The 12,966-nt window shown below is 44.4% G+C and overlaps 1 protein-coding gene across 1 annotated transcript in view; it reads left to right on the forward strand.

Moving 5' to 3' along the window:
• Window positions 1–12,966, forward strand: part of LOC124556330 (serine proteinase stubble) — a 175,394-nt gene that overhangs the window by 23,159 nt on the left and 139,269 nt on the right. The window lies entirely within an intron of this gene.

Genomic DNA, 12,966 nt, shown 5'->3' on the forward strand with positions numbered 1-12,966 from the left:
CAACATCGATAACGCTCCACAGTGCAACACTCCGTGAAGAATGAGCTGCCATTCTCCAAGAAACGTTCCAGCACCTGATTGAACCTATGCCTGCGAGAGTGGAAGCTGTCATCAAGGCTAAGGGTGAGCCAACACCATATTGAATTCCAGCATTACCGATGGATGGCGCCACGAACTTGAAAGTTATTTTCAGCCAAGGTGTCCGGATACTTTTGATCACATAGTGTATATTACTTAGTGTGGATAGTCAAAAGGTTAGGTTCGCCTTTATCTTGCCTATTACTGATTTAGTTGGACATCGATGCGACTACTATAAGTGCTGTTGATCCAGACTGGCGCATGATATTCCACTATTATATAGACTAGACCTGAAATTGAAATCCGTAGCGTGGTACCCGAAGGCGCCCATGAAGTGCCGGCAAGTTCCTGCAACATGTTGTTGCAAGTTCTAAGTTTAGCAGCTGGTTCTTGGAACCCAGTGTTCTATCTATGGCGGCACATAATATTTTTGGTGTCGACTGCGGGCCAGTAGTTTGTTCTCAAAGAAAATATTGAAGTCATCAGGTTACCTTCCATTCAGAAGGCTGTTGTACGAAGCGACTGTTATATTGACTTGTAAATAATAGATTTCAGCTATCAGTCGTCGTTTTTAAATTTTATTGGCAGATATAGATTTCAGCTAGAAACTAGCCATTCTCAATGCTCTATTATTTTTGATCAATGCATGTAATGCCTGTTGGTCGGGCTTCATCCACAGTTTATTGAATACTGTGGATGGGCACCGCGTCTCTACATAGTTGGATGTGGGAAATCGCTTAAAAATCACATTTGAGCTGGCCAACACAGCGGCCCTCTCGTTAGTTTACTTTGCGCGGATTCGAACTGCAACCCGCACGCCTCCCCGTCCCGAGAGCGGCTTGTTAACGTGCACTGCTATCCAGGAGGGTGCAGAGAAAGCAGAAGACAACCATGATAACAGTCCGATTGAAGCCAGTCAACTGCAGACGATTATAGTCGACGTGTGGAAGAGAAGACCATCACGTACCCTGGACGGGGTCGTTCTCCAACAGTCGTTCCCCATCGCCATGAAGAAGCTCCAGACGCTGGCTTTACCGCCAAATTCATAAAAACCAAGCGATGGGACCATTTATGGAGATGAGGCCGCCACAGACGAAAAACATCCATGGACACCGGACAGCAGTCACCTAGGTGTCAGAAAATCTCATCAATATCGTCATCGACGGTCAAACTGTCAGGGAGCTATTCGAATCAGGGGCTCCTTTTTCTGTGAAGTTGAGTGCTTTACGTCGCCAGCTGAAGAGCACTATGTTCCCTAACAGGAAAGCTAGTGTGCTGATGGTCGCAAATGAAAAATTCGTCCAGCCGACATAAATACGTACTGCAAGAATAACCATCAACGACAAAACACACTCTTTCGAATTTGTCTTTGAACAGAATGTGGTTATAACGTTATTATCGGATGGGACTTCTTGCAGGCACCACAAGCTGTTATAGGCTGTGGAAGATCAGAGCACCAGCTTGACAAAAGCTATTCCAAGAAGCAAACAAGTTTGCTCTGGGTGGTCGTTTCCCACTGAAGACGTTGTTATCCCGCCGACTTCAACAAGACGAGTTTCAGCCGTCAAGCTAGATGCTCGGTTAAATTGTGAACCTTTTGTCGATCGCAAAAAGCTGCTCAGGCTCACAAAAGATATATACGTACCACTGACGATCGTAAGCATTACGGGTGGTCATAGGATTCATCACTGAAGACAATTCTGCACTCGTTAATGAGATTCAGGCCGAAGACGTGTCTGGAAACGTCCCTGACGGTGGTGGGATACCAACCTGACTGTAGTCCGCCATACGGCCCGACACCCAGTCTGGGGTGCCATTTCTTTTCGTAGGAGGGTCCCTTTCGTTGTCATCGGCGGTAGTCTTACAGCACAGCACTACGAGGTGCATTCAAGTTTTAAGGCCTCCGATTTTTTTTCTCCGGACTGGAAAGAGATAGAAACATGCGCATTGTTTTAAAATGAGGCTGCGTTCATTGTCAATACGTCCCAGAGATGGCAGCACCGTACGGCAGATGGAATTTTATCGCCAGCGGCGAGAATGAGAGCTGTTTTAAACACTTAAAATAAAAATGGCGACGTTTTCCTTACTTGAACAGCGTGCAATTATTCGTTTTCTGAATTTGCGTGGTGTGAAACCAATTGAAATTCATCGACAGTTGAAGGAGACATGTGGTGATGGAGTTATGGATGCGTCGAAAGTGTGTTCGTGGGTGCGACAGTTTAATGAAGGCAGACCATCGTGTGACAACAAACCGAAACAACCTCAGGCTCACACAAGCCAGTCTGACGACATGATCGAGAAAGTGGAGAGAATTGTTTTGGGGGATCGCCGAATGACTGTTGAACAGATCGCCTACAGAGTTGGCATTTCTGTGGGTTCTGTGCACACAATCCTGCATGACGACCTGAAAATGCGAAAAGTGTCATCCAGGTGGGTGCCACGAATGCTGACGGACGACCACACGGCTGCCCGTGTGGCATGTTGCCAAGCAATGTTGACATGCAGCGACAGCCTGAATGGGACTTTCTTTTCGTCGGTTGTGACAATGGATGCGACATGGATGCCATTTTTCAATCCAGAAACAAAGCGCCAGTCAGCTCAACGGAAGCACACAGATTCACCGCCAGCAAAAAAATTTCGGGTAACCGCCAGTGCTGAAAAAATGATGGTGTCCATGTTCTGGGACAGCGAGGGCGTAATCCTTACCCATTGCGTTCCAAAGGGCACTACGGTAACAGGTGCATCCTACGAAAATGTTTTGAAGAACAAATTCCTTCCTGCACTGCAACAAAAACGTCCGGGAAGGGCTGCGCGTGTGCTGTTTCACCAAGACAACGCACCCGCACATCGAGCTAACGTTACGCAACAGTTTCTTCGTGATAACAACTTTGAAGTGATTCCTCATGCTCCCTACGCACCTGACCTGGCTCCTAGTGACTTTTGGCTTTTTCCAACAATGAAAGACACTCTCCGTGGCCGCACATTCACCAGCCGTGCTGCTATTGCCTCAGCGATTTTCCAGTGGTCAAAACAGACTCCTAAAGAAGCCTTAGCCGCTGCCATGGAATCATGGCGTCAGCGTTGTGAAAAATGTGTACGTCTGCAGGGCGATTACGTCGAGAAGTAACGCCAGTTTCATCGACTTCGGGTGAGTAGTTAATTAGAAAAAAATCGGAGGCCTTAGAACTTGAATGCACCTCGTGTGTCGACGATATTCTACTGCTCGTTTTGTTGCCCTTCGTGGCAAGCCATCCTAGGCTTACATTTCTGCAAGAAAATGCCCGCTCGCGCACGGCGAGAGTTTCTCCTGCTTGTCTTCGTGCTTGCCAAACCATTCCTTCGCCAGCAAGCTCGAACTCGGGATTTAGACACTGTAACGCGAAAATTTGACAGAAATTGGCACGATAGCCTCAGAAGAATATCCAACAACTCAATGCCAAGTCGAATAACTGCTTGCATAACGGCCAGAGGACGACCGACACACTATTGACTTGCTCAATTTGTGAAGCTCTTTCTGTTGAATAAATAATCAAATGCTTCTGAAATTGAAATCGTTTGTTTTTCTGTACATGTACATCACCTCTACCGATTTGAGTCGCATTCGAATAATAATCCCTTCGTGGCGCATCTTTTTTTGTCTCAGAATGTATAATGCACCACCTATCCCTCCAGGCTCCAGCTTTTGTATAAGCGTCTTGCCGTCTCTGACGAAGGGCCTGCAACCACATTGGCATCAGCATTAAATAGCAATGCAGACCCCTGACATTGCTGGCAGGTCCGGTGTGTAAGTAGAGTAGAGAACAGGGTCCAGCACAGACGCCTGCCGCACCCTTGATTGTACCACTCCGATTTTGGATTTTTCTCCTCCTACTTTTAGGCCGAAAGTGCTATACTGTAAGAAGCTCATCAAGTGCAGCACATATGAACCTACTTGCCAAGGTAGAATAGCTTACACGGTAGTCGCATGTGCTGGACACTATTTATTGTTGTGGTGACGCCCAAGAAGACGTCCCCGTTGTACTCTTTGTTGTTGAATGTCTGTGTGACGACTTCCAGGACCCTATGGAGTTGCAGGGTTGCTGAGACGCTCTCTCTAAACCCAAACGCCACCTGCGGCAGTATGTTTTCTTCTTTAAGTCTTCTAATCACTTGCTGCTGATGTATTTGTTCGATCAATTTACTTAATGTTGGCAACAAGCTGATAGTCTGTAGCTTCGGAGGTCAGCTTTGCTTTCCCCGGCTCCACCACCGGCAGGTAAAGCTCTCTCCAGGATGATTTTGTTGAAGAATGCTGCAGTGACGTTGTTAGCTGCTCTTGGCAACTCTTTCAGTGCTCGTCCCGTGATTTTATGACGCACTGGAGCTTTGTCGTTGAGCAGCCTGTGAATTGTAGAATGGACTTTTCCTGGGGTCTACCGGGGTATATGCTGACGTTCTTCCTCCACGTCAGCTGTTAGAGGGTTGGTAAGGATGTTTTCAGCCCTCTGTGTGTGTTGGTGGTCTTGTGGTTCTCCTGATGGGCAGAATTTATTCTCAAAGGCGTCTGATAGAGCGTTTCTTTTTCCTGTGGCGTCATGACTGATCCAGTAGCGGCAACAACTCGGTCGCGAGCGATGGAGAAAGAGATACGTCATATTCATAGGGAAATGACCAGTCGTTCAAATGTTGCCATGATAGTAACCCTAAGAGGTTTTGGTTTTACGTAAAATCAGCAAGCGGTTCGAAATCCTCTATTCATTCACTCAGTTACTACTCTGGCAGCGAAACGGAAGACAACAGACAGAAGGCCGAAATACTGAATTAGGTCTTCCGAAATCGTTTCACCGCGGAATATTGTAACACGGTTCCTCCTTTCAATCGTCGTACGAACGCCGAACAGCAGATATTGTGATAACCGATCGTCGAACAAAAAAGTAACTGCAATCGCTTGGTAGTGCAAAGGCATCAGGACCAGATGAAATATCGAAAAGATTCTTCAAAGATTATGCGAAAGAACTTGTTCCCCTTCTAGCAGCAATTTATCGTAGATCGTTGGAGCAACGAAACGTGCCTAGCGACTGAAAAAAGTCTCAGGTCATATGGATTGCAGGACTGATGCACATGATTATAAGCCTACATCGTTGATGTTAATCTGTTGTATAATTATCGAGCATATTTTATGCTCAAGAATTATTATGTTTTTGGAGAATGAAGATGTCCTCTATAAAAATCAACATTGATTCCACAAAAAACTCAGCTCGCTCTGTTCCCCCATGAAATCCATAGCGATGTAGACAGCAGCCCTCAGGCTGAAGCTGTGTTCCTTGACTTCAGGGAGATATTTGACGCCGTTCCACATCGCCATTAAGTGAAAAAATCACGAACTTACCGAGTATTGGACCATATTTATGACTGGATTCAAGAGTTCCTTGCAGACAGAACTCAATACGTATCTCTCAATGGAACAAAATCGACAGATGTAAGTGTAATTGCCGGCCGATGTCACCGAGCGGTTCTAGGCTCTACAGTCTGGAACCGCCCGACCGCTACGGTCGCAGGTTCGAATTCTGCCTCGGGCATGGTTGTGTGTGATGTCCTTAGGTTAGTTAGGTTTAAGTAGTTCTACGTTCTAGGGGACTGATGACCTCCGATGTTAAGTCCCAAAGTGCTCAGAACCATTTGAACCATTTGTAAGTGTAATTTCCGGAATAAAATGGTTCAAATGGCTCTGAGCACTGTGGGTCTTAACTTCTGGGGTCATCAGTCCCCTAGAACTTAGAACTACTTAAACCTAACTAACCTAAGGACATCATACGCATCCATGCCCGAGGCAGGATTCGAACCTGCGACCGTAGCGGTCGGGCGGTTCCAGACTGTAGCGCCTAGAACCGCTCGGCCACCCCGGTCGGCTTTCCGGAATACATCAAGGAAATGTGATAGACCTTTACTGCTTACAATCTATATATATGAAGTAGTAGAAAGCGTCGGAAGCCCTTCAGGACTGTTCGCAGATGATGCGGTTGTAACTAAGAAAGTAGCGACGCCAGAAGACAATCGATTTTCGGGGTGACCCACAGAAGACTGATGAGTGGTGCAGGCTCTGGCAGTTGATACTTAACGTAAATAAATGTGACATATTGCGCATACATAGGAAAAGAAACCCACTACTGCACAACTACAGTACACATGACAAATTGCTGCGAACAATATCTACCGTAAAATAGCTTGGAGTAACTAACCAGAGCGACCTTAAGTGGAGTGATAACATTAAGCAGACAGTAGGAAAAGTAGATGTCAGACTGAGACAGGAAGAATCTTAAGGAAATGTAACTCATCCACGAAAGAGGTGCCATACAAGGCACATGTTCGATCGATTCTTGGACTCGTAGAAGACATAGACAAGATTCAACGAAGAGCGGCGCGTTTCGTCACGGGCTCGTTTCGTGGGCGCGACTACATTACCGAGATCTTCAACGAGCTTCATTAGCAGACGTTACAAGAGAGGCGTTGAGAATCACGGAGAGATTTACTACTGAAATTTCGAGAGAGCACTTTCCGGGATGGGTCGGATAACATATTACTTTCTTCCACCTATATCTCGCGAAATGACCGCCACGAGAAATTAGAGTTACTACAGAAACTTACCGACAGTCATTCCCCCATACGCCATTCGCGAGTGGAACACGGAAAGTACCACAAGTAACCTCCGGCACACACCGTTAGGTGGCTTGCGGAGTATGATGTAGACATACTTCAGAAAAATTCGAGCTCATACGGACACATGCTGTCATAATTTGTGGGTTGAACGAAAAAGGGAAGAGACGATAGTGGTTCACAAAGTATCCTGTGCTACACACAGTAAGTATAGATGTAAGCATGTGTGAATGTGTTACTCTCTGAATGTCCGATTTAGATGATTTGAGATGTGCGAACGCATAATTTCAGGTACGGTCTCGGTTGGTTCAAAGGAATTCTAAAATGGGCTATTAGAAATTGCCTCTTTTAGCAGTATCGAAACGCTCTCCTGCTGCAGTAACGGACAGCGATGTCCTCCAACTTTTGCCCAGTGGTTCGCAGTTTCATCGACTCCCCTCGTTTCTTTCAACAGCCTTTAGAATAGGGAAGTTTTCTCCTCCCCTCTGTAGAACCTATTTCTTACTACGAGGCAGCCGGCCGCGGTGGCCGAGCGGTTCTAGGCGCTTCAGTCCGGAACCGCGCTGGTGCTACGGTCGCAGGTTCGAATCCTGCCTCGGGCATGGATGTGTGTGATGTCCTTAGGTTAGTTAGGTTTAAGTAGTTCTAAGTCCTAGGGGACTGATGACCTGAGATGTCAAGTCCCATAGTGCTCAGAGCCATTTGAACCATTTTTTCTTACTACGAGGCAAGATACTGTCGTTAATGACACAATCTCTTCGAGTACAGAGAGAATACCTTGCAGAAACTCTCACTGTTTCTTGCTGCTCGATTTCTCTCTCTTTTCCTTTTGATAAAACACTATTGACTGTCGAGAATATATGAATATACCAGTAAATGCCCATCGGTCCCTCTTACGCAGTTGTATTGCATACTGAACGTTAGAATATTAGTAGCTACAGGTGATCGGTTTCTGACCGGAACAGTTACATTTCGTATAAAGTTTTCTTTCTCTTTATTATATAATAAAAATACTAATTTTGATAGATGGCACTTTTTCATCCTTGAGCAGCTTCTTTCATGAGGTACTTTTATTCAGGGTTTTGAAATGTTCCAAATAATACGGAAAAATAATTAATTGTTCTTTAATAAGATTTTATCTCGTATATGTGTGGCGTCTATTCTTTCGGACATATCCAAACGAAGAGACACCACATATACATTGAAGAGCCAAAGTAACTGGTACACCTGCCTGATATCATGTAGGACCCCCGCGAGCACGCAGAAGTGCCGAAACACGGCGTGGCATGGAGTCGACTAATGTCTGGAGAGAACTGCCACCATGAATTCTGCAGGGCTGTCCATAAATCCGTAAGAGTATGAGGGGGTGGAGACCTCTTCTGAACAGCACGTTGCAAGGCATTCCAGAAATCAATCATGTTCACGTCTGTGGAGTTTGGTGGCCAGCGGAAGTGTTTAAGCTCAGAAGAGTGTTCCTGCAGCCTCTCTGTAGCAATTCTGGACGTGTGGGGCATCGCACTGTTCTGCTGGAATTGCCCATGTCTGTCGGAATCCACAATCGACATGAACGGATACAGGTGATCAGACAGGATGCTTACGTACGTGTTACCTGTCAGAGTCATATCTAGACGTATCAGGGATCCCATATCATTCCAACTGCACACGACCCACACCATTATAGAGTCTCCACCCGCTTGAACAGTCCCCTGCTGACATGCAGGGTCCATAGATTCATGAGATTGTCTCCATACCCGTACACTTCCATCCGCTCGATACAATTTGAAACGAGACTCATCCGACCAGGCAACACGCTTCCAGTCATCAACAGTCCAATGTCGGTGTTGACGGGTCCAGGCGAGGCATAAAGCTTTGTGTCGTGCACCATCAAGGAAACACGACTGGACCTTCAGCTACGAAAACCTATATCGATGATGTTTCGTTGAATGGTTCGCACGCTGATACTTGTTGATCGCCCAGCACGGAAGTCTGCAGCAATTTACGGAAGGGTTGCACTTCTGTCACGTTGAACGATTTTCTTCAGTCGTCGCTGGTCCAACTCTTGCTGGATCTTTTTCCTTTCGCGGCGATGTCGGAGATTTGATGTTTTATCGGATTCCTGATAATCACGGTACCCTCGTGAAATAGTCGTACTGGAAAATCTCTACTCCATCGGTACCTCGAAGATGTGTGTCCCATCGCTCGTGCACCAACTATAACACCACGTTCAAACTCACTTAAATCTTGATAACCTACCACTGTAGCAGCAATAACCGATCTAACAACTGCGCCAGACATTTGTTGTCTTATATAGGCGTTGCCGACCGCAGCACCGCATTCTGCCTGTTTGCATCTCTCTGTATTTGAATACGCATGCCTATACCAGTTTCTTTGGCGCTTCAGTGTATATAAGCAAGGTGATGACGGCCAATATCCCTTCAGTGCGGATGCACACGAGGCTCGAACTCTTACGGGACTCGGCGAGATGCCGTGAATAATGAGGCTAATGAGTAGGGGCTCTACATCAGTAGCGTATGGTATAAACTGAGAATATGGGTCTGACGGGAGACATGGTAGGATGTCCGTGCGGGTGTGCTGACCACTTTGACAGGATGGAGTTACTGGTCAGCGCATCTGCCAAATACGCAGGAGACACGGGTTTGAATCCCTGTCTGGCGCAAATTTTCAACTTGCCCCATTGATATAAATCTGAGCCCGCTGGCAGCTAATGTCTTTAATTCCTTTGCATCAAGATTTTATGTGTTGACAGTTTTACATTTACAGCTACATTCCGTGTTTGTACACCAGGAGATTACAGTAATGTTATACAGTTTACATGAAAAACTTCATCGACATAGATGAAACAATATGTTAAAATACTGTCTTTACTGTGTTTTGTGGAATGTTACATTTTTTGCACATTGTGTTATGATATCAGTCAAAATTTTCCTCAAATGTGTGACATGTTAAATTTTCAATGTCATACTCAACATCATTTTCATCACTGTTGATGCAGTCCACGCTGCTTCTGGTGGTTGTGAAAATATTCATACATGCATCTGACGATGCACATTTACAGTACGTTGTGCAAGATAAATTATAAGATTTGCAACTGCAGTTACTTTGTTCTGATATCGTACATCTACATACAGCTACTTCCATCAATTAGCGAAACACTAGAAGACTCATTCTATTTAACGGTACCCATGACCCAGTTTTCACTGAGTGATTGTAGGAGACGACAACTGCTCTGCTGATTTCCAGTAAATGACATGCGAGTGAACACGCCTTACGTGGTTTTGCAGGACTTCATCTGTTAGTGGAAGTAACTTTAACTTAGAAGAGATTTCTCTTTCGGTTGTAAACAATTGGTGTCTTAGCAGAGTCTTTGCTTCACGTGGTCTATCGTTGTACAAAAGAGAAAAAAGTTGATATTTAGCTTGCATTATTTGATGATGATCAATGTCTCGCCTATTAATTTCAAGCCCAGATCTTCATGTCTCTGCTACAAGGTGCAAACACTAAGCATGCCTTTGCGGAATAGTTAATAGAATCACAGCCTGTTAAGGCTTGTACTACAAGTATATTCTTACACTTGTCACCAAGATCAACAGCACTTGCTTTAATGCCAACTGTATTCCCATTAAATGTCTTCATAGTAAAAACTACAGGAAGTTTCCGTTTCCAACAAAAGTACAACATTAAAACAAACACGTATGTATCTTCAGTAACGATTTGGATATTCTTGATTCCACAATCGATAAACCATGTATAGAGCATAGGAAGGTAGCGTAACCTCAGCTTCCTCATGAGTGAATAATGAATAACTTTTTCTTATTCACTAAACGTACTTGATTACCTCGATATTCGATGGAGCATAGTAAATTAATACGCTGTTCCTTATCTTGGATGCTGCTTAAAACGGTATTTCGCGTAGGAAGTGCTGTTGTCGACGTCAGGAGTATTTATTTTAACAGCACCAGCAGATAGACGTCTTTCTCCTTCATGGTTTTTAATAGATGGCATTTCGTAATTATCAAAAGCAATATATGTGTTGGAATCTCCTTTCACAATCATGTACTATGATGTAATGGAAGAGGGATGCATCAGAACCAGTCGGCCATTTCACATGATACATTACCGCCAATGAGCTGAACATCTGGAGAATTAGCTACTGAAGTAGTGGCAGCAAGTTTCTTTAGAAGAACTGTTGCCGCGCGGGATTAGCCGAGCGGTATAGCCGGCACGGTAGCTCAGCTCAGCGTGTTCGGTCAGAGAGCCGGTTGGCATCTGTAATAAAAAAACTGAGTAGAAGGATCAACCACCGTACTTGAACAGGATGTCTTGAGACGTCCGCAACGACCAAACACAACGATAAAAAAAAAAGAGCGGTCTAAAGCGCTGCAGTCATGGACTATGCGGCTGATCCCGGCGGAGGTTCGAGTCCCCCCTCGGACATGTGTGTGTGTGTGTGTTTGTTCTTAGGATAATTTAGGTTAAGTAGTGTGTAAGCTTATGGACTGAGGACCTTAGCAGTTAAGTCCCATAAGATTTCACACACATTTTTTTTTAGAAGAACTGTTACTGTATTCATCAAATAATAACAACAGAACTTCAACCAGTTCATATTTAATAACATATAACAAGTTCATCTTCCTTTGTTGAGAGATAACTTATAAGCGAGCATATTTCCTTCCTGAATCGTAAATTTCTGTTTTCCTCAGCTGTAATGCTTTTGTTCATTACAACCATAGTCGTTCATGAATCGTGTCGTAAGAATCAGTAAATAACTTGTTTTTGAAAGCAGTGGCCATTCTGTTACAAATAGCTAGATCATCGTGAAAATCATCTCTTCTCTCAGCTTTCTGGCCAGTGACAATGTTGACTTTAGTATCTTGTTCAACTAACAAAGGATGCATGTGTTGTAAAAGAGCGAATAGTGTCTTCTCGTTGTAGTGGGCAACTAACATATGCCTATGATTTTCCGTCTCTTACTGAGAAGTGGCTACCGTTCCTCTTGGTACTTCAAACATTAGGTTCACTGACATGCATACTTCATTACACGTGAAAACACCATCTAGCTATTTGATCAGGAGACGGCGTCATCCCTACAAGACCTCCTTTCGCTTCTCCATAGTGGATGTAAATCTGTTCATCAAACTGGTCAAGAGTTACAGAATTCCAAAACCTGGGTTTGTGTCAACATACGTGTACACCTTTTCTTAGAATAATTTTCGTATTTCTGGCAATATGTTTTACATTTATGGTACGTGACTTGTCATATGCCTTGCATAATTCCAGCTACAAATCTTATCAATATCTGACTGAATATTTGCGCAAAGTCTTTCAGGCAGTACTTTGTTACGGATAACTGCATCGTCCTCGAAAAATCTAACGTTACTATTAATTCCGTGGGGTACGCCCGAAGTTACTTCTACATCTGCCATTGGGTCTCCATTCAAGAAAGCTTGCTGGGTTCTCCCAACGAAAAAGTCCTCAATCCACTCACAAATTTCACTTTGTACCCCATGCTATCGTACTTTTGATAATAAGGATGGATGTGGTACTGAGTCATATGCTTTTCAGAAATCGAGGAATACTTCACCTTCCTAATTGCCTTGATCCAAGGCTTTCAATGTGTCGCGTGAGAAAAGTGTAAGTAGGATTCTGCACGATCTATGTTTCCGGAACCCATGTCCCGGTTGGCATGGAGGAGGTCTTTCTGTTCAAGATATCTCATTACATTTCAGCTCAGAATATGTTCTACGATCTCGCAACAGATCAATATTAAAGATACCGGATGGTAGTTTTGTGGATCAATTGTGCTACTCTTCTTGTAGACTGATGTGACTTCTGCTCCCCTCCGCCTACTAGGCATGAATTTTTTTCGAGGGATTTATTGTAGGGGGGTAACTCAGCCGCAAACTCAGCGTAGAACCTGATATGGATTCCAACAGGCTTTGGAAATTTGTTAAATTCTAGTAATTTCAGCTGTTTCTCAAGGCTGCTGACACTAATATCTACCAGTATTTCACACATCTTTTCAGTGGTACGGGAATTACATTGGCGCAATTCTCCTGGATTTGCAAACGGAGTTAAGCATTTCTGCTCTTACTTTGCTACCCTTAGTCTGTTCTTGTCTCGCCCGTGAACGTATGGACACTAACTTTTGTGCCACCACAGCCTTTACATTAGACCAGAATTTACTTGTGTTTTGTGAAAGATTTTTCAAGAATATTCATATGCGGTAGTCACTGA

This window comes from Schistocerca americana, chromosome X (genome assembly GCF_021461395.2).
Source record: "Schistocerca americana isolate TAMUIC-IGC-003095 chromosome X, iqSchAmer2.1, whole genome shotgun sequence".
NCBI lineage: Eukaryota > Metazoa > Arthropoda > Insecta > Orthoptera > Acrididae > Schistocerca > Schistocerca americana.